This window comes from Ornithorhynchus anatinus, chromosome 1 (assembly GCF_004115215.2).
Source record: "Ornithorhynchus anatinus isolate Pmale09 chromosome 1, mOrnAna1.pri.v4, whole genome shotgun sequence".
Classification (NCBI taxonomy): domain Eukaryota; kingdom Metazoa; phylum Chordata; class Mammalia; order Monotremata; family Ornithorhynchidae; genus Ornithorhynchus; species Ornithorhynchus anatinus.
The window spans coordinates 153,799,396-153,823,183 of NC_041728.1; the positions used below are offsets into that span (position 1 = coordinate 153,799,396).

The 23,788-nt window shown below is 46.7% G+C and overlaps 1 non-coding gene across 1 annotated transcript; it reads right to left on the reverse strand.

The window, feature by feature from the left end:
• Nucleotides 1-6,363: 6,363 nt before the first annotated feature.
• On the reverse strand, nt 6,364-6,501 carry LOC114816510. The gene has a single exon (XR_003764294.1). It is a non-coding gene; the product is annotated as a small nucleolar RNA SNORA7 (small nucleolar RNA).
• Between the last annotated feature and the right edge of the window lie 17,287 nt (nt 6,502-23,788).

Below are 23,788 nucleotides of genomic sequence, written 5' to 3' on the forward strand. Positions count from 1 at the left end.
CAGGTGGGACTGGGACTGTGTTCGACCTAATGAACTTGTATCTACCCCAGTGTTTGACATACTGCAAATGCTTAACCAATGCAATAATAATAACGATAATAATGATGATAATAACAATAATAAAGACCCCAATCTGAACTGGGTCCAGGCCTGGTCTCCTGTTATAAAATAGAGCAGAAGCTTTTGGTTTCCTGTAAAGTTGACCCATCCCCGAGTTCAAAGTGGGAGGAAGGGTGGAGCTTTGGTAGAGTCTGAGTCTGGAATAGGAGTGGTTGGAAGTGAGGGGAAGGGGGGAAAGGGGGAAAAGGAGGAAGAAAGCTGTAGAGAGAGTGAAAAAGAATGAAGTACCAGAGGTTAATAATAATAATACTAATGTTGGTATTTGTTAAGCACTTACTATGTGCAGAGCACTGTTCTAAGCGCTGGGGTAGACACAGGGGAATCAGGTTGTCCCACGTGGGGCTCACTGTCTTCATCCCCATTTTACAGATGAGGTAACTGAGGCACAGAGAAGCGAAGTGACTTGCCCACAGTCACACAGCTGACAAGTGGCAGAGCTGGGATTCGAACCCATGACCTCTGACTCCAAAGCCCCGGCTCCTTCCACTGAGCCACGCTGCTTCTCTAATGCTAATGCTTCTTGGCTAATGCACGCGAAGATGAGTAGCACGGCCTAGTGGATAGAGCACGGGCCTGGGATTCAGAGGACCTGGGATCTCATCCTAGCTCCACCACTTGTCTGCTGTGTGACGTTGGATAAGTCACTTCACTTCTCTGGGCCTCTCAGTTCCCTCATCCGGAAAATGGGGATTGAGATTGTGAGTCCCACGAGGGACAGGGACTCTATCCAACCTGATTAGCTTGTATCCATCTCAGCACTTATTACAGTGTCTGGTAAGCGCTTAACAAATAGCATAAAAAAATATAGAACAAGTAAAGTGACACAGTCCCAGCCTACTAGAAACTTACACTCCAATAGGGGAGTTTAAGACTGATCACTAAATTCCCAAGTTAAAAATTTCAACCGTTGTCGTCCTATAAATGGGAATAATAATAATAATAATAATGACGGTATTTGTTAAGCGCTTACTATGTGCCAGGCACTGTACTAGACGCTGGGGTGGAAACAAGCAAATTGGGTTGAACACAGTCCCTGTCCCCGGTGGGACTCGCAGTCTCAATCCCCATTTTCCAGATGAGGGAACTGAGGCACAGATAAGTGATGTGACTTGCCTAAGGTCACACAGCATACAGATGGCGGAGCCAGAATTAGAACCCAAGACCTTCTGAGTCCCAGGCCCGTGCTCTATAATCGAGACTCTAAACTTGACAGTTTAGCTCCAGCTGGAAGGAAATTTAATAACTAGCCTTACTAACTCATATAGTTATCATGACAATTGTAAACTAGTAATCGTTGGCAGGGAATGCGCCTGTTGATTGTTATTTTGTACTCTCCCAAGAGCTTAGTACAGTGCTCTGCACACAGGAAGCACTCAATAAATATGACCTCTCGCCCACATCCTGCCTCTGACCTTGAACTCTCTCTTCGTATCCGACAGACTATTACTCTCCCCCACTTCAAAGTCTTATTGCAGGCACGTCTCCTCTAAGAAGCCTTCCCTAAGCCCTCCCTTCCTCTTCTCCCACTCCCTTCTGGATCGATTTGCTCCCTTTATTAATTCCCTTCTCCCAGCCCTTATGAACACGTCGATTAGACCGTAAGCCCGTCAAAGGGCAGGGGCTGTCTCTATCTGTTGCCGATTAGTCCATTCCAAGCCCTTAGTACAGTGCTCTGCACATAGTAAGCGCTCAATAAATACTATTGAATGAATGAATGAATCTTCTCCCACTCCCTTCCGGGTCGATCTGCTCCTTTTTTTAATTCCCCTCTCCCAGCCCTTATGAACACATCGATTAGACCGTAAGCCCATCAAAGGGCAGGGACTGTCTCTATCTGTTGCCCATTTGTCCATTCCAAGCGCTTAGTACAGTGCTCTGCACATAGTAAGCGCTCAACAAATATTACTGAATGAACATCCGTAATTTTATTATTTATATTAACGTCCGTCTCTCCTTCTAGACTGTGAACCCGTTGCTTTCAGGGGACTACGTCTGTTAGATTGTTACACTGTACTCTTCCAAGCGCTTACTACAGTGCTCTGCACGCAGTAAGCACTCAATAAATGCAATCTGACCGAGGCGCACGGTCTTAATCCCCATTTTTCAGATGAGGTAACTGAGGCCCAGAGAGGTTAAGTGAGTTGCTCAAGGTCACACAGCACACAAGTGACAGAGCCGGGATTGGAACCCAGGTCCTTCTGACTTCCAGGCCCGTGCTCTTTCCGACTAGGCCATGCTGAGGGTCATGAGAGGGAACCCCATAGAGTGAGCCCAGAAAAGGAAGTCTCACCATGAGGAGAGCACGTGTGGACACTGGAATTTGCTAATCGGTCCCAGGAATAACGAAGAAAATAGCACCAAATGATTAACTTTGGCCGGGGAGGTGTTGGTATTTGTTAAGCGCTTACTATGTGCAGAGCACTGTTCTAAGCGCTGGGGTAGACACAGGGGAATCAGGTTGTCCCACATGGGGCTCACAGTCTTAATCCCCATTTTACAGATGAGGTAACTGAGGCCCAGAGAAGTGAAGTGACTTGTCCACGGTCACACAGCTGACAAGTGGCAGAGCTGGGATTCGAACTCATGACCTCTGACTCCAAAGCCCGGGCTCTTTCCACTGAGCCACGTGTGCGGCTCAGGGGGTCTTTCCATCCGTTATAGCCTTTCTTAGATTCTGGAGACACAGGTCTAAACTTTAGTTTCAATATCCTTAAGCGTGGGCTGAATAATTTAGAGGGTAGAGTATATAAGCAGCTTGGCTTTAGTGGAAAGAGCCCGGGCTTGGGAGTCAGAGGTCGTAGGTTCCAATCCCGACTCTGCCACCTGTCTGCTGTGTGACCGTGGGCAAGTCACTTAACTTCTCTATGCCTCAGTTACCTCATCTGTAAAAATGGGGATTAAAAAAAGTGAGCCCCACGTGGGACAATCTGATTACCCTGTATCCACCCCAGCGCTTAGAACAGTGCTCTGCACATAGTAAGCGCTTAACAAATACGATAATTATTATTATTATTACACATGGGGGGATGAGGGTGTGAGTGTACGTGTGTGTGTGTTAGATACTTTGGGTCAGTGAATGAATTTTTCCAAAGCCAGATTAAGGTCTAACGTGGTTCGGCCAGAATCCAGACCTGTACTTCCAGGAAATGTAGAAAATAAAGTGGATGTTAAGACCCACGGGGCCTCGTTCTTTTTTAAAATCATTTATTGCTTGCTCCTCAATGTCTTCTTTCCCTACCAAAATCCAAGTGAGTCATTTCTCCCTATATGGTCAGGCTTTCTTATTGGCCTCCCTGATTCAACAAACACAACATTTTCGTGATTTCCTTTTTCTACCCCACTGAAGAAAAACAAACTGTGCTATATCTATAGAGCTAGGTTTTCTTTTTTCATGAGACTTGAAAGGTGACTTCAGAGGGAACAAAGCAGATGGCCACACGACTAATAAAATGGGATTTTTTTTAATGGCTTAGAAGGTTTTCACATATTTGTGCAGAAGAAAAAATAAAGGGCTGTTGGAACAAAACCCAAATAGGCTACTTTGTGAGAGCATATGTTGTTCAGTAAGGAATTTGTTTAAGTATATGTGTGTGTAGATGTGTATGTATACATATAAACATCTACATGACTACTTGTTTTGTTGTCTGCCTTCCCCTTTTCCACTGTGAGCCCGATGTTTGGCGGGGATTGTCTCTATCTGTTGCCGAATTGTAATTCCAAGCACTCAGTACAGTGCTCTGCACACAGTAAGCGCTACATAAATACCAATGAATTAATATATTTGTATATATATATATATGTATACTGTATATCATTGTCTTTTGTTCTTAAAGAGGACACCACCCATGGGGAAATTCACCCAAGGTGCATGTTTGACTGAAAAGGCTAATATAGGATCAGTCAATCAATCAGTGGTATTTATCGAGTGCTTACTGTGTGCCTAACACTATACTAAGCACTTGGGCGAGTAAAATACAACAGAGTTGGTAGGCACATTTCCTTCCCACAACAGGCTTACAGTTTGGGGCTAATACAGCATGGCCTAGAGGAAAGAGCATGGGCCTGGGAGTCAGAGGACCTGGGTTCTAATCCTGGCTCTGCCTTGTGTCTGCTGGGTGACCTCGGGCACATGCGTAAAATGGAGATTAAATTCTCCTCCTTTCAATTTAGACTGTGATCCCCACGTGGACTGCGTCCATCCTGATCAGCTTGTTTCTACCCCAGCATTTGAGAAGCAGCGTGGCGTAGTGGATAGAGCCTGGGCTGTGGAGCTGGGAGGTCATGGGTTCTAATCCCAGCTCCTTCACTTGTCTGCTATTTTACCTTGGGCAACTCACTTCACTTCTCAGGGCCTCTGTTACCTCATGTGTAAAATGGGGATTGAGATTGTGAGCCCCATGTGGGAAAGGAACTGAGTCTAACCTGATATGCTTCTATCCACCCCAACACTTAGTACAGTGCCTTGCACATAGTAAGTGCTTAACAAATTCCATTATTATTATTACTAGTAGTAGTATAGTGTCTGGCACATAGTAAGTGCTTAACAAATTCCATTATTATTATTATTACTAGTAGTAGTATAGTGTCTGGCACATAGGAAGTGCTTAACAAATACCATTTGAAAACTCACTGTCTCGTTCATGTTGAAAGGCTCGAAAGCTATTCCTTTTTGCATTATCGTGTTTGATGATTGCCGGTCCTGGTGCTGTTCTCGCTCTTGCCTCCTTGTCCCTCAATCTCAACAGAGTTTCTGCCCCCAAAGAGCTGCTCCTTTCTTGACTGCAATGTGCCGGGGTGTTCTATTTCTGGTAATTGAAGGCCAGTTTTCAGATGCGGTGTGATGATAATAATAATGATTACCGTATTTGTTAAGTGCTTACTATGTGCACTAAGCGCTGGGGTAGATACAAGGTAATCAGGTTGACCCACGTGGGGCTCACAGCATTAACTCCCATTTTACAGATGAGGTAACTGAGGCACAGAGAAGTTAAGTGACTTGTCCAAAGTCACACAGCTGATAGGCGGTGGAGTCGGGAGTAGAACACACGACCCCTGATTCCCGAGTCCGGACTCTTTCCACTAAGCCACGCATTGTTTTGCTGTCTACTTGAACTATTTCCTCCATCTTCCTTGCCTTCAGTTTCCCCAGTTCAGCTCAGCATATTAAGGTTTCTTGGGTTTCCTGCTGTGCCACTTTCTTCCCCATGTGCTCCACCCACTGCAGTTGTTTAAAGGTGAGCTCACTCCACTGCCTGGAGATGGACTCTTTCAAGTTCTTAGTAATAATAATTGTGGTATTTATTAAGTATTACTCAGTACCAGGCACTGTACTAAGCACCAGGGTAGACACAAGCTAATCAGGTTGGACACAGTCCATGTTCCACATGGAGCTCGCAATAAATAATAATAATGATGGCATTTGCACATATTTACTGTGTGCAAAGCACTGTTCTAAGTGGTGGGGAGGATACAAGGGCATCAGGTTGTCCCACGTGGGGCTCACAGTCTTCATCCCCATTTTACAGATGAGGGAACTGAGGCACAGAGAAGTGGCGTGACTTGCCCAAAGTCACACAGCTGACAAGTGGCAGAGGTGGGATTAATAATATAATAATGTTGGTATTAAGCTCTTACTATAGTTGGTATTAAGCACTTAATACAGTCTTAATCCCCATTTTACAGATGAGGGAACTGAGGCGCAGATAAATAAAGTGACTTGCCCACAGTCACACGGCCGACAGGTGGCAGAGCCGGGATTCGAACCCATGACCTCTGGCTCCCAAGCCCGTGCTCTTTCCACTGAGCCACGCTGCTTCCCAGGCTTGTGCTCTTGCCACTAAACCACTTTGCTTCTCTCTAAAGTGTGAAGTATAAAGACATGAAAAAAAACGGGTGACAGGTGATGCGAGTCTCGTCTTATGCCGTGGAGTCATTTCCGACCCATAGCGACACCGCGGACACATCTCTCCCAGAACGCCCCGCTCTCCATCTGCGGTCGTTCCGCTAATGAGTCCGTAGCTTTCTTCGTCAAAATATGGAAGTGGTTTACCGTGGCCTCCTTCCGCGCAGTCATTCGTTCATTCATTCGATAGTATTGATTGAGCGCTTACCACGTGCAGAGCACTGGACTGAGCGCTTGGAATGAACAAGTCGGCAACAGATAGAGACGGTCCCTGCCGTCCACTTGAGTCTCCACCCTCGACTCTCTCCCGGGCCGCTGCTGCCCAGCACGGGTGAGTTTTGACCGGTAGCAGACGGTCTTCCACTGGCCAGCCACTGGCCAAGCTAGGAATGGAACGGCCAGGCCTCTGCTTGACTCTCCCTCCCGTAGCCGAGACTGGTAGAGGACTGCAAACTCTCCAGGTGCGACCCTCAGAGGGGGGTGGGCTGACTAGTTTAGGGTTTAGGGGTTCAGATTCAAATGCACGCGAGACACATGAGGTGGGGAAAACAGGAAGGGGAAAGAATTGAAAGATTGGTCGGATGTCATTTTAGTAGAGCTATGAAGATGGGGAGAGTAGTGGTCTGTCGGATGAGAGTGGGGGAGGAGGGAGGAAGCAGCGTGGCTCAGTGGAAAGAGCCCGGGCTTGGGAGTCAGAGGTCACGGGTCCTCATCCCGGCTTGGGCAAGTCACTTAACTTCTCTGCGCCTCGGTTACCTCATCTGTAAAATGGGGATGAAGACTGTGAGCCCCACGTGGGACAACCTGATTACCTTGTATCTACCCTTGTGCTTAGAACAGTGCTTGGCATATAGTAAGTGCTTAACAAATACTGATATTATTATTATTAGGAAGGAGGGCGAGAGTAAGAGGTTGATGACTAGAGAGATAGAGAAGCAGCGTGGCTCAGGGGCAAGAGCCCGGGCTTGGGAGTCAGAGGGGATGGGTTCGAATCTTAACTTTGCCACTTAGCTGTGTGACTGTGGGCAAGTCACTTAACTTCTCTGTGCCTCAGTTACCTCATCTGGAAAATGGGAATTAAGAACTGTGAGCCTCACGTGGGACAACCTGATTACCCTGTATCTACCCCAGCGCTTAGAACAGTGCTCTGCACATAGTAATCGCTTAACAAATACCAACATTATTATTATTATTATTATTATTATTATTATGAGAGAGGCACAGTAAATCACTTGGTAAAAGAGACCATGATCCCAGGGCCCAGGACATCTGTCGAACAGCGCGGCGGATGGGTGACCCTTCTCAGTATTCCCCTTTCCACAGCAGGATTCTGAAAAAAATCCCAGTGTTAGTAAATCACTGCCAGAGTTCTGCATTTGTTGCTTTTACTGACACAGGGCAAAGGATTCTACTAAATCAAAAACACTTTCTTCCTCTGGGTGTTTCTTGGCACTACCCCATTAGAATACCGACCAGATTTGATTCTACATAACTTGTGGATAGGATATTACGAAACCTGAGGAGTCGAGACTTGAAACCATAATCTTGGGCAATACCGAACATTTGGCATCGTTCAGATTTGATTTTGCAATTTTACTTGCCTGATAAACTTTTCTGGATAACCCTGATTTATCCATAATAGAGATATCCTCTGTCTATATGGGGAGATGGAATTAGAACCTGAATGTGTGGATATAGCATCATTTTTCTCCTTGGAAGAAATATTACTGGGCCGGATAGCTGGTTTAGGTAGCTTTAAAAATCGAATAATACCCAAGCAGGGAGTCGAAACTGGCTCAACCAAAGAATGAACTGGTTACTTGATAACTAACTTCTATCATCCTCTCTAGATGATAAGATCGGTGAGGGCATTCATTCATTCAATAGTATTTATTGAGCGCTTACTATGTGCAGAGCACTGTACTAAGCGCTTGGAATGTGCAAATCGGTAACAGATAGAGACGGTCCCTGCTCTTTGACGGGCTTACGGTCTAATCGGGGGAGACAGGAAAACAAGAACAATGGCAATAAATAGAGTCAAGGGGAAGAACATCTCATTAAAGCAATAGCAAATAAATAGAATCAGGGTGATGTACATCTCATTAAAGAAACTAAATAGGGTGATGAAGATATATACAGTTGAGCGCACGAGTACGGTGCTGAGGGGATGGGCGAGGGGGAGGAGGGGAGGGAAAGGGGGGAGAAGAGGGTTTAGCTGCGGAGAGGTGAAGGTGGGGGAGAGGTGAAGGGGGGTTAGAGGGAGCAGAGGGAAAAGGGGAGCTCAGTCTGGGAAAGGCCTCTTGGAGGAGGTGAGCTTTAAGTAGGGTAAGAAACAAGGTAATCAGCTTGTCCCACGTGGGGTACACAGTCTCAATCCCCATTTTACAGAAGGGGTCACTGAGGCCCAGAGAAGTTAAGTGACTTGCCCATAGTCACACAGGTGAAAAGTGGCAGGGCCGGGATTAGAACCTACAACCTCTGACTCCCAAGCCTGTGCTCTTTCCACTAAGCCACTGGCCCCAAAGTGGGCTGGTAAAAAGAGCATGGGTCTAAGGAGTCAGAGGTCCTGGGTTCTGATTCCGTGCTCCATCATCTGCTCCTGTGTGATCTTGGGCACGTCTCTTCCTCTTTTTCCTCATCCTCATCATCTCATTTTCTTCCCTCCCACCCATAGACCGTGAGCCCCTGTGGGACAGGGACTGTATCCAACTTGACTATCTTGTATTTACCCCAGAACTTACTACAGAGCTTGGCACATAGAGAAGCAGCGTGGCTCAGTGGAAAGAGCCGGGGCTCAGGAGTCAGAGGTCATGGGTTCTAATCCCGGCACCGCCACCTGTCAGCTGGGTGACTGTGGGCGAGTCACTTCACTTCTCGGTGCCTTGGTTACCTCATCTGGAAAGTGGGGATGAAGACTGAGCCTCACGTGGGACAATCTGATTACCCTGTATCTACCCAGCGCTTAGAACAGTGCTCGGCCCATAGTAAGCGCTTAACAAATACCAACATTATAGCTGAGAATCACTAGTATTACCTTTTCTTTTCCAACTAAAGTCAGGTACATTAGGCATGGGGGAAGAGGTTTAATGAACTAGAACATGGGAACGATCTGTAGCACCTCTGTTCCATGCAATTTCCGAGTTGAACCTACCCATCCTTTAAAATATGCAGAATCGAGCTCGTGATTGCTTAAATTTGCTATTATCTAATTAAAATGAAACACAGACTCTACTTTGGAAAAAAATACCTTTGTTTTTACTGAATTGTTTAAAGGAGTCCAGTAGCTTTAGCTAGCCTATAGACAGAAGTGCACTGAAATGGCACACGAATACCAACTATTTACTATCCAAGTCAATTGCATTTATTGAGCACTTATTGTTCGAGAGAGTACAATATAACGATATAAGACACATTCCCTGCTCACAATCTTACAGTCTAGAGGGAGAGACACACATTTGTATGAATGAATAATAATAATGTTGGCATCTGTTGAGAATTTACTATGTGCAGAGCACTGTTCTAAGCACTGGAGTAGATACGGGGTCATCAGGTTGTCCCTCGTGAGGCTCACGGTCTTAATCCCCATTTTCCAGATGAGGTAAGTGAGGCACAGAGAAGTTAAGTGACTTGTCCACAGTCGCACAGCTAAGTGGCAGAGTCGGGATTCGAGCCTATGACCTCTGACTCCCAAGCCCGTGCTCTTCCCACAGAGCCACGCTGCTTCTCTATAAAATCACAGATATGTACATAAGAGCTGTGAGGCTGGGAGGGAGGATGAATAAAGGGAGCAAGTCAAGGCGGCGCAGAAGGGAGTGGGAGAAGAGGAAAGGAGGGCTTAAGTCAGGGAAGGCCTCTGGGAGGAAACGTGCCCTAAATAAGGCTTTGAAGGTGGGGAGAGCGTCGGATTTGAGGAGGGAGGGAGGCCAGAGGCGGGACGGGGGCGAGAGGTCAGCGGTGAGATAGACGAGATGGAGGTACTGTGAGAAGGTTAGCATTAAGGGACCAAAGTGTGTGAGCTGGGGTGTACTAGGAGAGTGGTGAGGTAGGAGGGGGCAAAGTGATCTAAAGTACATAAGTGCTGCGGGGCTGAGGGTGGGGCAAATACCAAACGACCAAAGGGTAGAGATCCAAGGGCACGGGTGATGTAGAAGGGGGAGGGAGTTGGGGAAAAGAGGGCTTAACTGGGGAAGGCCTCTTGAAGGAGATGCGACCTTAATAAGGCTTTTACCGGTCAACTTATCGATTACTATACGCCATCTGCGACCCCGCTCATCTGGTGCACCGGCTGCTGGTCCTGGCACTCATGTGCTTCCCGGGCTCGGGTGAGCAGGCCGCCCAACGCTCGGCCTGGGCCGGGCTAGGCCGGGTTCCCTTCCTCCGTTCATCCTTCCCTCCCTCCGTCCTTCCCTCTCTTCCTCCCCGCCCTCTCACATTCGCCTCCTTCCCCGCCCCCGCCTCCCCGACAGCAGTCAGCCTCGTACAGGAGAAGCAGCCTGGCCTAGTGGCTAGAGCGCGGGCCTGGGAGTCAGAAGGTCACGGCTTCTAATCCCGGCTCCACCACCTGCCTGCTGTGTGGCCTTGGGCAGGTCACTTCCTTCTCTGGGCCTCAGTTCCCTCATCTGGAAAATGGGGTTTGGGACTGTGGGCCCCAGAGGGGATAGGGCCTGTGTCCAACCCGATTTGCTCGTGTCCACCCCAGCACTTGGTACAGTGTCTGGCACGTAGTAAGTGCCTAACTAATACCATTATTATTATTATTATTAAGTGGCATGGCCTAGTGGCAAGAATATGGGCTTGAGAGTCAGAGGACCTTGGTTCTAATCCTGGCTCTGGACTTGTCTGCTGTGTGACCTGGGGCAAATCTCTTCACCGCTCTGTGCTTCAGTTACCTCATCTGGAAAATGGGGACTGAGATTGTGAGCCCCACGTGGGACAACCTGATTACCTCGTATCTACCCCAGCGCTTAGAACAGTGTTTGGCACAGTGTAAGCACTTAAAAAATACCATTATTATTATGCAGAGCACTGTACGAAGAGCTTGGAAGAGTACAGTTCAACCGAGTTGGTAGTCACGGTCCCTGCCCGCACCGAGCTTACACCAGAAAAATTCATGTTGGAAAGGCTTCCATCTGCAGTTTTAGAGGACATGATCCTGAGGAAGTGTAGAGAGGGGCTTTCCTGGATTGCCACAGAATTTGGGCATAGAACAAATGGAATAAAAATAATTATGGTTTTTGTTAAGCACTTACTATGTGCCAAGCACTGTTCTAAGCACTGGGGTAGATACCAGGTAAACAGATTGTCCCATGTGGGGCTTACGGTCTTATCCCCATTTTACAGATGAGGCAACTGAGGCACAGAAAAGTTAAGTGATGTGCCCAAAGTCACACAGCTGACAAGCTCTGCACATAGTAAGCGCTTAACCAATACCAACATTATTATTATTAAGTAGCAGAGGCAGGATTATAACCCACAGCCTCTGACTCCCAACCCTGGGCTCTTTCCACTACGCCACGCTGCTTCTCTAATAATAATTATGGTACTTTTTAAGAACTTACTACGTACCAAGCACTGTTCTAAGTGCTAGGGTAGATACAAATTTGTCAGGTTGGACCCAGTCCCTATCCCACACAGGGCTCACACTCTTAATCCCCATTTTACAGATGAGGTAACTAAGGCCCGGAGAAGCGAAGCAACTTGTCCGAGGTCACACAGCAGACGTGGGGCGGAGCCGGGATTAGAACCCACGACCTTCCGACTCCCGGGCCCATGGCCTATCCAATAAGCCGTGCTGCTTCTCAGCAGCATTTGCGGGGCATGTGTGGGACATTTATGGGAAATGTAGGGACTCTGGGATCGCCAGGAGAGTGGTAGGGATTGGGGAAGTGGGTCTTGATGGCATGATGGGGATCTGTATGCTGAGAGTGAAACAAACCAGGAAAACAAAAGGAAGAAATACCAATTTAAAGCAGTGGAACTTGTTACCGAGAAATGAAGGATAAAAGATTTGGCTAGCCGGGTGTGAATTAGGGCTGTGTCCCACCTAGTTAACTTGTACCTAGCTCAGTGCTTAGAAGAGTGCTCTTTCCCTTGACTCTATTTATCGCCATCGTTCTCGTCTGTCCGTCTCCCCCGATGAGACCGTGAGCCCGTCAAACGGCAGGGACCGTCTCTATCTGTGGCCGACTTGTTCATTCCAAGCGCTTAGTACAGTGCTCTGCACATAGTAAGCGCTCGATAAATACTATTGAATGAATGAATGAAAAGAGTGTTTGACACACAGTAATCCCTGAACATGTACCATAAGAAAAAATCAAACCGGGAAATTCTAGCTCCGGTCTAGACGGAATCAAACCAGGCAGGATCCGTTTTAGAGACTGAGAGATTGAACCCATGGTTTTATGTTTTACTGAAAATGAGATGTCTAGACAATCTTAAAAAATCTGGAGATCTCTAGACTGTAGACTCTTTGAGGACAGGGACTATGTCTAACGAATTCATTCATTCATTCATTCAATAGTGTTTATTGAGCACTTACTGTGTGCAAAGCACTGTACTAAGTGCTTGGGAGAGTACAGCATGGCTCAGTGGAAAGAGCCTGGGCTTGGGAGTCAGAGGTCACGGGTTCGAATGCCGGCTCTGCCACTTGTCAGCTTTGGGACTGTGGGCAAGTCACTTCACTTCACTGGGCCTCAGTTACCTCATCTGTAAAATGGGGATGAAGACTGTGAGCCCCACGTGGGACAACCTGTTTACCCTGTATCTACCCAGCGCTTAGAACAGTGCTCTGCACATAGTAAGCGCTTAACAAATACCAACATTATTACAATATAACAGACACATTCCTGCCCACGACAAACTCATCTGTTATTCTGTAGTCAGTCAGTCGTATTTATTGAGAGCTTACAACTTGGGATTGAGAGGTCATGGGTTTGATTCCCGGCCCTGCCACTAGTCAGCTGTGTGACCTTGGGCAAGTCACTTCACTTATCTGGGCCTCATTTCCCTCATCTGTAAAATGGGGATTAAGACTGTGAGCCTCACATGGGACAAACTGATTACCCTGTATCTACCCCAGCGCTTAGAACAGTGCTCTGCACATAGTAAGCACTTAACAAATACTAACGTTATTATTATTATTGTTGTGCAGAGCACTGTACTAAATGCTTGGGAGAGTACTATACAACAATATATTCATTCATTCATTCAGTAGTATCTATTGAATGCCAACTGTGTGCAGAGCACTGTACTAAGCACGTATAATGTTCTCTCCTAAGTGCCTCACTCTCCTAAGTGCCTCGTATAGAGCTTTGCACCCAGTAGATATGGCTGATAGATGGATTGATCGTCCTCAATTCAAGCATCCTTAGTGGAAAGAGCCCGGGCTTGGGAGTCAGAGGTCATGGGTTCTAATCCCGGCTCCGCCGCTTGTCAGCTGGGTGACCTCGGGCAAATCACTTAACTTCTCTGTGCCTCAGTTCCCTCATCTGTAAAATGGGGATGAAGACTGTGAGCCCTACATGGGACAACCTGATTACCTTGTATCTCCCTCAGTGCTTAGAACAGTGCTTTGCACAGAGTAAGCGCTTAACAAATGCCATAATTATTATTATTTGGAGAAAAATATGTATTGAATTTGTTAGACTCGTGAACCAAGGTGAAAAGCTTATTGTTTATAATTTATGAAAAGTAAAGGCCGATTCAGTCCCCACAGGGAGAAGGGCACGGAGGGATTTCTTCTCTGAGGTTCTCATGTGTCCTGTGTGCTACACTTGAAAACTTGTCTCCATCGTGGCCAGGGCCAGGAATAAGTGAGGTACGGGTTCCTGGAAATTAAACAGTGCTTTCCCAGGGATATGTTTTCTGTTCATTCTCTCAAAGAAAGCAGGCCAACCTTTAGGAAATTCCAGGCACACAAATGACAGCATCCAATCAACCTGGTCGTGGTATCTTTTCGGAGTGTCCATCCTCACTGTAGCCCGGAGAGTTGTGCCGTTCAATTCTATCACTTCATTCAGTCCTATTTGTTGAACGTAACTGTGTGCAGAGCATTATACTAAATGCTTGAGAGCGTATTCACCAGGTAATCACAGAAATAATAATAATAATAATGTTGGTATTTGTTAAACGCTTACTATGTGCAGAGCACTGTTCTAAGAGCTGGGGGAGATACAGGGTCATCAGGTTGTCCCACGTGAGGCTCGCAGTCTTAATCCCCATTTTAATAATAATGTTGGTATTTGTTAAGCGCTTACTATGTGCAGAGCACTGTTCTAAGGGCTGGGGTAGATACGGGGTAATCAGGTTGTCCCACGTGGGGCTCACAGTCTTAATCCCCATTTTACAGATTAGGTAATTGAGGCACAGAGAAGTTAAGTGACTTGCCCACAGTCACACAGCTGACAAGGGGCGGAGCTGGAATTCGAATCCATGATCTCTGACTTCCAAGCCCGTGCTCTTTCCGCTGAGCCACGCTGCTTCTATTTTGCAGATGGGGTAACTGAGGCCCAGAGAAGTTACGTGACTCTGCCCACAGTCACACAGCTGAAGAGTGGCAGAGCAGGGATTTGAACCCATGACCTCTGACTCCCAAGCCCGTGCTCTTTCTACGGAGCCACGCTGCTTCACCATATACCCACAAATGTGCGCAATCAGTCGATCAGTGCTTAGTGAGTGCAGGGGACTGTAATAAGCGCTTGGGAGAGTTTCAATACAACAGAATTGGTATCACATTTCCTGCCTACAGTGAGCTTACAGTCTAATAATAATAATAATAATTATGGTATTTGTTAACCGTTTACTATGTTCCAGGCACTGTCCTAAGCCCCACTCTCGGGTCACATATGGAGAGTCCAGTAAGCAGCATGGCTCAGTGGCAAGAGCCCGGGCTTGGGAGTCAGAGGTCATGGGTTCGAATCCCTGCTCTGCCCTTTGTCAGCGGTGTGACCGTGGGCAAGTCACTTCACTTCTCGGTGCCTCAGTTCCCTCCTCTGTAAAATGGGGATGAAGACTGTGAGCCCCACGTGGGACAACCTGATCCCCCTGTGTCTACCCCAGCGCTTAGAACAGTGCCCTGCACATAGTAAGCGCTTAACAAATACCAACATTATTATTATTATTACTCTACCAGCCTTGACGACAGGAGGGAGAGTCCAAGCAGAGGCCTGTCCATTCCATTCCTAGTTTGGCCAGTGGCTAGCCAGTGGAAGGCCATCTGCTACAAGTCAAAACTCCCCTGTTCTGGGCAGCAGCGGCACGGGAGAGGGTCGAGGGCGGAGACTCGAACTGACTGAGCAGAAGGAGAAAGTGGTCAACCACTTCCAGATTTGTACCAAGAAAACACTATGGATCCACTACCAGCATGACTGCAGACGGAGGTGGGGCTTTCTGGGAGAGACGCGTCCACGGCGTCGCTCGGGGTCGGAGACGACTCGACGGCATAAGACAAGACTGTACTAAACGCCGGGGTAGCCGTAAGCAAATCGAGTTGAGCACAGTCCCTGTCCCGCCTGGGACTTACAGTCTCAATCCCCATTTTTCAGATGAGGGATCTGAGACCCAGAGAAGTGAAGTGACTTGCCTAAGGTCACACAGCACTCGCGACCTTCTGACTCCCAGACGCGGGCTCTATCCACTGAGCCATGCTGCTTCTCCCCTGGCTAGAGTTCACGGTCTTGTGCCCAGCGCAGATTTCAAAATATTTAAGCTCTTGGATCTATGAGAAGAAAAACTTGCTGTGGAAGCAAAGTGCAATTACTCAACATTTCTTATGTTCTGAATGCTAAACGACTGATGCCATCATAGCTTTCGATATATATTTATTACAATTCATTCAATAGTATTTACTGAGCTCTTCCTATGTGCACAGCACTGTACTAAGGGGGTGGAATGTACAAATCGGTAACAGATAGAGACAGTCCCTGCCCTTTGACGGGCTTACGGTCTAATTGGCACATCCGAAACTATATCCCGCGCAAAGACATACTCTGTGGGTGCTGGCAGATCTGACGGCGACAATCCTTTCTTGTAAAGTAAAAGGGAATTAAAAAAAGTTCAAATACAGTTTAGTGTTTAGATTCCTGAGCTTTCATTCTTAGTAATGTTCGGTGGGGAACTTTGGCTGAACTTTAATATGTGGCAAGACCACAGAGATCATAAATTTGCTCGCAACAGAAAAACATTACTGCTGTTTAAGCTACTGTTTCCTCTTATTTCCCCCGCTCTTCACCCCCAAAACGATAAGATAACGGCACAGCGGAAAAAAAACAAACGTAGTCAAGATAGGAGGGGAAAATTTTTCAGAAAAATATCGGTAAGTTAACAAAAAGAATAGTCTGTCTCCCTCTCTAGTCTGTAAGCTCCCTGAGGGCTGGGAATGGCTCTACCAACTCTATTGTATTGTTCTCTCCCAAGGGCTTAGTATTCATTCATTCATTCATTCATTCATTCAATAGTATTTATTGAGCGCTTACTATGTGCAGAGCACTGTACTAAGCGCTTGGAATGGACAAATCGGTAACAGATAGAGACAGTCCCTGCCCTTTGATGGGCTTACAGTCTAATCGGGGGAGACAGGCAGACAAGAACAGTGCTCTGCACACAGTAAGTGCTTAGTGAGTTCCATTGATTGATCGATGATGGATAAGTGGATTGATAAGGCTTTGAAGGAGAGGAAATTGTCTGTGGGATGTGAGGAAGGAGGGCGTTCCAGGCCAGAGGCGGGTCGGGGGCGAGAGGTCAGGGGTGAGATAGACGAAATTGAGGTATAGGGAGAAGAATGTTACCGATTTGCCGATTCCAAGCGCTTAGTACAGTGCTCTGCACATAGTAAGCGCTCAATAAATACTACTGAATGAATGAAGACTGGAACTAGAGGAGCCAAGAGTGTGGCCGGGGTTATAGTAGGAAAACAGCGAGGTGAGGTGGAAGGGGGCACGGCGATTGAGCGCTTTAAAGTTTATGGAGAGGAGTTTCTCTCTGATGCAGAGTTGGATGAACAACCTCTAGGGAATCATGGCCTGAAAGTTTTTATTGGAAAATAATCCAGGCAGTGGAGTGAAGTAAGGACTGGAGTGGAGAAAGACAGGAAGATGGGTTGTCCGCGAGGAGACTGATAGAGTAATCGAGTGGGATAGGATAAGTGATTAGATTAATAAGAATTGTAGTATCTGTTAGGTGCTTACGATCGCGATGGCATTTGTTAAGCGCTTTCTATGCGCCGAGCACCGTTCTAAGCGCTGGGGTAGATACAAGGGAATCAGGTTGTCCCACGTGGGGCTCACAGTCGTCATCCCCATTTTACAGATGAGGGAACCGAGACACAGAGAAGGTAAGTACCTCGCCCAAGGTCACAGAGACAACACATGGCGGAGCCAGAATTCATTCATTCATTCAATAGTATTTATTGAGCGCTTACTATGCGTAGAGCACTGTACTAAGCGCTTGGAATGAACAAGTCGGCAACAGATAGAGACAGTCCCTGCCGTTTGACGGGCAGAATTGGAACCCATGACCTCTGGCTCCCAAGCCCGTGCTTTTTCCACTGAGCCACGCTGCTTCTCTGATATGCCAGTCACTGTATTAAGCGCTGAGGTGGATTCAAACAGATGGGGTGGAACACGGTCCCTGTCCCACGTGGAGCTCACGGTCTCAATTCCCATTTTACGGACGAGAGACCCGAGGCTCAGAGAAGTGAAATGACTTGGCCGAGGTCACACAGCAGACGACTGGCGGAGTCGGCATTAGAACGCATGACCTTCTGACTCCCGAGCCCGTGCTCTTTCAACTACACCTTAACAAGGTAGCGGTTTGGGTGGAGAAGAAAGGGAGGATTTTCGCCATGTTGGGAAGTTCTAACCGACGGGATTTAGAGATGGAATGAATATGTGGGTAAATATACCTATATCTATACCTTACCATTTATACTATACCTTACTGTCACTATACTGTTTCCCCTATCTGTAATTAATTTTAATGGCCGCTTCTCCCTGTAGACTGTAAGGTACTTGCGGGCGGGAATCGCAATTCTATTGTATTTTCCCAAATGTTTAGCGTAGGTGCTCTGTATACGGTGACTACTCAATAAATATGCCGACTTGTTCATTCCAAGCACTTAGTACAGTGCTCTGCACTTAGTAAGCGCTCAATAAATACTATTGAATGACTGATTGATTGATGGATTCTACCCAAAAGAACCCTCTATTTTAGGTATGGCTCACTTGAGGGGGGAGGAAAGGGAGAAAGAGAAGTTGTCAGTTGCCTCCCCTCAACCCTTGCTTGGGATTTAGTTTCTCCTTTTCTGATGATGTCAGAACTGAGACTTTGGGGATCCTAGTCGACGGTAATGATAATAATAATGATGATGGCATTTGTTAAGTGCTTACTATGGGCCAATCACTGTATTAAGCACTGGGGTGGATACAAACAAATCAGGTTGAACACAGTCCCTTTCCCATATGGAGCTCACAGCCTCAATCCCCATTTATGGATGAGGTCACTGAGGCCCAGAGAAGTGAAGTGACTTGCCCAAGGTCACCCAGCAGACAAGTTGGGGAATCGAGATTAGAACCCATGACCTTCTGACTCCCGGGCCTGTGCTCTATCCACCCCGCCATGCTGCTTCTCCTAAACAGGTAGGCAGGAGGGAGGCGGAAGACCGGCGATTGTCCCTCAAAGACGATTTTTCCCACAGTCGAGCTCGCTCAGTACAGTATTCATTCATTCAATAGTATTTATTGAGCGCTTGCTATGTGCAGAGCACTATACTAAGCGCTTGGAATGTACAAGTCGGCAACAGATAGAGACAGTCCCTGCCCTCTGACGGGCTCACGGTCTAATCGGGGGAGACGGGCAGACAAGAACGATGGCAATAAATAGAGTCAAGGGGAAGAACATCTCGTGAAAACAATGGCAACTAAATAGAATCAGGGTGATGTACATCTCATTAAACAAAATAAACAAAATAAATAGGGTGATGAAGATATATACAGTCGAGCGGACGAGTACGGTGTTGAGGGGGTGGGACGGGAGAGGGGGAGGAGGAGAGGGAAAGGGGAGAGAAGAGGGTTTAGCTGCGGAGAGGTGAAGGGGGGGGTAGAGGGAGCAGAGGGAAGAAGGGGGGAGCTCAATCTGGGAAGGCCTCTTAGAGGAGGTGAGCTTTAAGTAGGGATTTGAAGAGGGGAAGAGAACTAGATTAGTACCCTGCACGCAGTAAGCGCTCAGTAAATAAGATTGAATGTTCGATTGTTTGATTATGCTGGGTTGGTTACACTCCCCACCTCTCATCTCTCATTCGGTTATTCTGCCTAACGCTACCTAGTCATAGTTGAGCCGATCAGAACGGCGAGGATAGCAACCAGATGTTAAAAACTTGCATGTGCATGTAAAAATGCACACATGCACACGCACATTTATATACTATGCCTTATCTCCTACAATAGACAATGAATGCATCGTGATAAGCCCAGTAGAAAGAGCGTGGACCTGGGAATCAGAGAAGCTGTGTTCTGATTTCAACTCCGTCGCTTTCCTGCTGAGTTACCTCGGGCGAGTCACCTAATTTCTATGTGCCTCAGTCTCCTCATCTGCAAATGGGGACTAAGTACCTGTTCTCCCTCCTGCTTAAACTGTGGAGCCCAGGTAAGGCAGGGACTGTGTCCCACCTGATTCTCTCGTAGCTACCCCAGGGCTTAGTACACAGTTTTTGTCACATATACATGTTAAGTTTAGTCTGTCTTGAAGTATCCGCTCCTTAAAAAATATAACTGGATTTCTTTTGTTCCTGCGGCTTTGCCCGTATCATTTCCCACATTTCCTCCCCCAACTCTCCCGCAGTCTTCCACACAGATACCACAACTATTTTTTTTTTTAATTTTTTTTTAACTTCTACTAGGATGAGGCAAGATAGGGTGCTGGCAGCAGATCGACTTGGTTTCCTGAATCTGTGTGATTGTGGTAAAACCCAATTTGAAGAGAGCTCTGAATAAGGGGTGTGAATGTGAAGCATTATTTGTTTTAGGCATTCAAGGACTACGGAAGAGGGTGCTGGGAAGAAAAAAGGAACCAAGAGGGTGAGAAGCAGTTTAGCCTAGTGGAAATAGCCTGGCCCTGGGAGTCAGAGGACCTGGATTCTAATTCTAGCTCCACCAGTCATCTGCTGTGTGTCCTTGGGCAAGTCACTTCACTACTCTGTACCTCAGTCACCTCATCTGGAAAATGGGGATTGAGACCGTGACCCCCACGTGGGACGCAGGTCACGTGGGACAGGGACTGTGTCTAACCTAATTTGTTTCTATCCACCCAGCGCTTCGTACAGTGCGTGGCACAGAGTAAGCACTTTACAAATACTGTAATTATTATTATTAATATTACTTAGACTGTAGGACCTGATTATCTTGTATCTACTCCAGCACTTCAGTGCTTGGCACATAGTATGTGCCAAGCACAAGTAAAGTTCTTAAAGATATCATTATTATTTATTAGGCTGCAAAGGCAATGAGACAGCCTGGAGGAAATGGTATAGGCCTTTGGACCTCACCTTTTTTTAATGGTATTTGTTAAGCACTTACTTTGTTCTGGGCACTTTATTAAGTGCTGTGGTAGACACAAGATAATCAAGTTGGACAAAGTCCACGTCCCACAAGGGGCTCACTGCCCAAATCCCCATTTTACTTCTCTGAGGAGCAGAGAAATGAAGTCACTAAGTCATACAATAATACAATGAAGTCATACAATAATAATAATAATAATGTTGGTATTTGTTAAGCGCTTACTATATTTGTTAAGCGCTTACTAGGTGCACAGCACTGTTCTAAGCGCTGGGGTAGACACAGGGGAATCAGGTTGTCCCACGTGGGGCTCACAGTCTTAATCCCCATTTGACAGATGAGGTAACTGAGGCACAGAGAAGTTAAGTGACTTGCCCACAGTCACACGGCTGACAAGTGGCAGAGCCGGGATAGTAGACAAATGGCAGAGTCAGGATTAGAACCCAGGTCCGCCCGACTCCCAAGCCTGTTGTCTATCCACTAGGCCATGGTGTTTCGCAAGTTTAACGTTAAATGAAGAAACGGGGATTCAGTGGTAGATTACGGGAAGGTTGGCGGGCAGGGGAAATGTGGAAAATGATACAGCCAAAACCACAGGAAGAGAATAAATCCAATTATATTTTCAAAGAGAAGATACTTCAAGACAGAATAAACTTTAATAATGAGGAGTCTAGCTGGGGATCTGAGGTTACAAAACAGATAGTTGTGAAAAGAGAAATCGAAATGAAGAGTGACTTCCAAGAAACAGGGTTGAGGAGGATCAGAGCACCTCCTTTGAAGGCGAACTCTGCCGACATAATTTTCAAGGAATGCAGTACTATGTTCTACACAGTTAGAATTGCTCTGGATTCTTGCCTGGGGCTTATTTTTTTCAGCAAAGGGGAGAAGCCCTGCATTTATGACAGAAAATGCCATGTGGAGAGGGGTTTATAATTTTCATTAGATTATTCAACTTGAAAATTCAGTAGGTGAGGTTCTTTCCATAGTGATTCCCGGGCCTGAATGGTAGGTCTTAATTTAATCTATCAATCAAGAAATTGCATTCATTGAGCACTTACTTTGATCTGAACACTGTACTAAGTGCTTGGGAGAGTGACACATAGTATTATTGACAAATACAAATAGTATTTACACTATTTGTAAATTATTATAGTATTATTTGCTCTCAAGGGGCTCGCAGTCTAATGGGGGAGACGAACATTAAAAAATGTTAAAGATAGGGGAAGCAGTTGAATATATAGATATGATAATGTTGGTATTTGTTAAGCGCTTACTATGTGCAGAGCACTAAGTGCTGGGGTAAATACAGGGTAATCAGGTTGTCCCACGTGAGGCTCACAGTTAATCCCCATTTTACAGATGAGAGAACTGAGGCACAGAGAAGTTAAGTGACTTGCCCACAGTCACGCAGCTGACAAGCGGCAGAGCCGGGAGTCGAACTCATGACCTCCGATTCCGAAGCCCGGGCTCTTTTCCACTGAGCCACGCTGCTTCCCAGCCATAAGTACTGTGGGGGTGGGAGTGGGGAGGAAGGTGGATGAGGTGAAAGAGCTGTGCGTCAGGGCGGGGATTGTCTCTGTTGCTGAACTGTACTTTCCAAGTACTTAGTGCAGCGCTCTGCACACAGTAAGCGCTCAATAAATACGAGTGAATGAATAAAATAAAGACTGAGGGGGAACAGATTTGGGGCACAATTTCTGTTTCCTAAGGTTGAAGCGAGAGACAGGTGGGTACTTGCTTTTTTCCTTTTTTGCGGCAAACACGACAATGCGTCAACCAACTTGGTTATGTCGTACTCTCCCAAGTCCTTAATACAGTGCTCGGCACACAGTAGACGCTCGATAAATATGATCGATCGATATGAGCTCTTGAGGGCGTCGAAAGCGTCTGCCGGCTCTGCTATATCTTACTCTCCCAAGCACTTACCCTGCACACGGTTGTTGTTGTTTTACGCTGTCGAGTCGTGTCCGGCCCACGGCGATGCCGTGGGCACATCTCTCCCAGAATTCCCCACTTCCATCCGCAATTATTAGCTCTTCCCAAATATAATCGATTGATTGATGGATGGCTTTATCGATCTGAACAGTCCGGATTCTCATCCATATAAATTTCGCTTGGGGTGACCGTATATTTTGAAGTCAAAGTTTGACAGCGGGGTGAACCCTGTCCAAAGAAGACCGTGCCGTTCTACCGTTCTATCAATCACTGGTACTTAATGAGCACTAACTATGTGCAGAGAGCTGCGCTAAGCGCTTGGGAGAGTCTACTGCGGCAGAGTTGGTAGACGAGTTCCCTGCCCATAATGAATTTACAGTCTAGAGGGCGAGAGACACATTAATATGGCTTGGGAGTCAGAGGTCTGGGTTCGAATCCCCACTCTGCCACTTAGCTGTGTGACTGTGGGCAAGTCACTTCACTTCTCTGTGCCTCAGTTCCCTCATCTGTAAAATGGGGATTTAGACTGTGAGCCTCACGTGGGACAACCTGATTACCCTGTATCTACCCCTGTGTTTAGAAAAGTGCTCCGCACATAGTAAGCGCTTAACAAATACCAACATTATTATTATTATTATGTCTTGAGTGGAAGCTGTGTGGCCTGGTGGAAAGATCACGGTACTGTGAGCTATTCCCCGCTCCACCCCGAGGGCTGCTGAGTGATCTTGGAGAACTCATTTAACCTTTCAGCCTCAGTTTCTCCTCTGTAAAATGGGGATGAGCATACATGCTCTCCCTTGCTACTATGCAGAGAGCAGCATGGCGTAATTCATTCATTCAATAGTATTTGTTAAGCACCTACTTTGTGCAGAGCACCGGACTAAGCGCTTGGAATATACAATTCGGCAACAGATAGAGACAATCCCTGCCCAGTGACGGGCTTAGAGTCTAAATGGGGGAGACAGACAGCAAAGCAAAACAGAACAAAACAAAACAAAACAGCATCAAGATAAATAGGCGCCTAACCAATACCATAGTTAATACTTAAAGCTCACCTCCTCCAAGAGGCCTTCCCAGACTGTTCCCCCCTTTTTTTACCCTCTGCTCCCTCTACCCTCCCCCTTCACCTCTCCGCAGCTAAACCCTCTTCTCCCCCGTATCCCTCTGCTCCTCCTCCTCTCCCGTCCCACCCCCTCAGCACCGTACTCGTCCGCTAGACTGTATATATCTTCATCACCCTATTTATTTTGTTTATTTTGTTTAATGAGATGTACATCACCCTGAT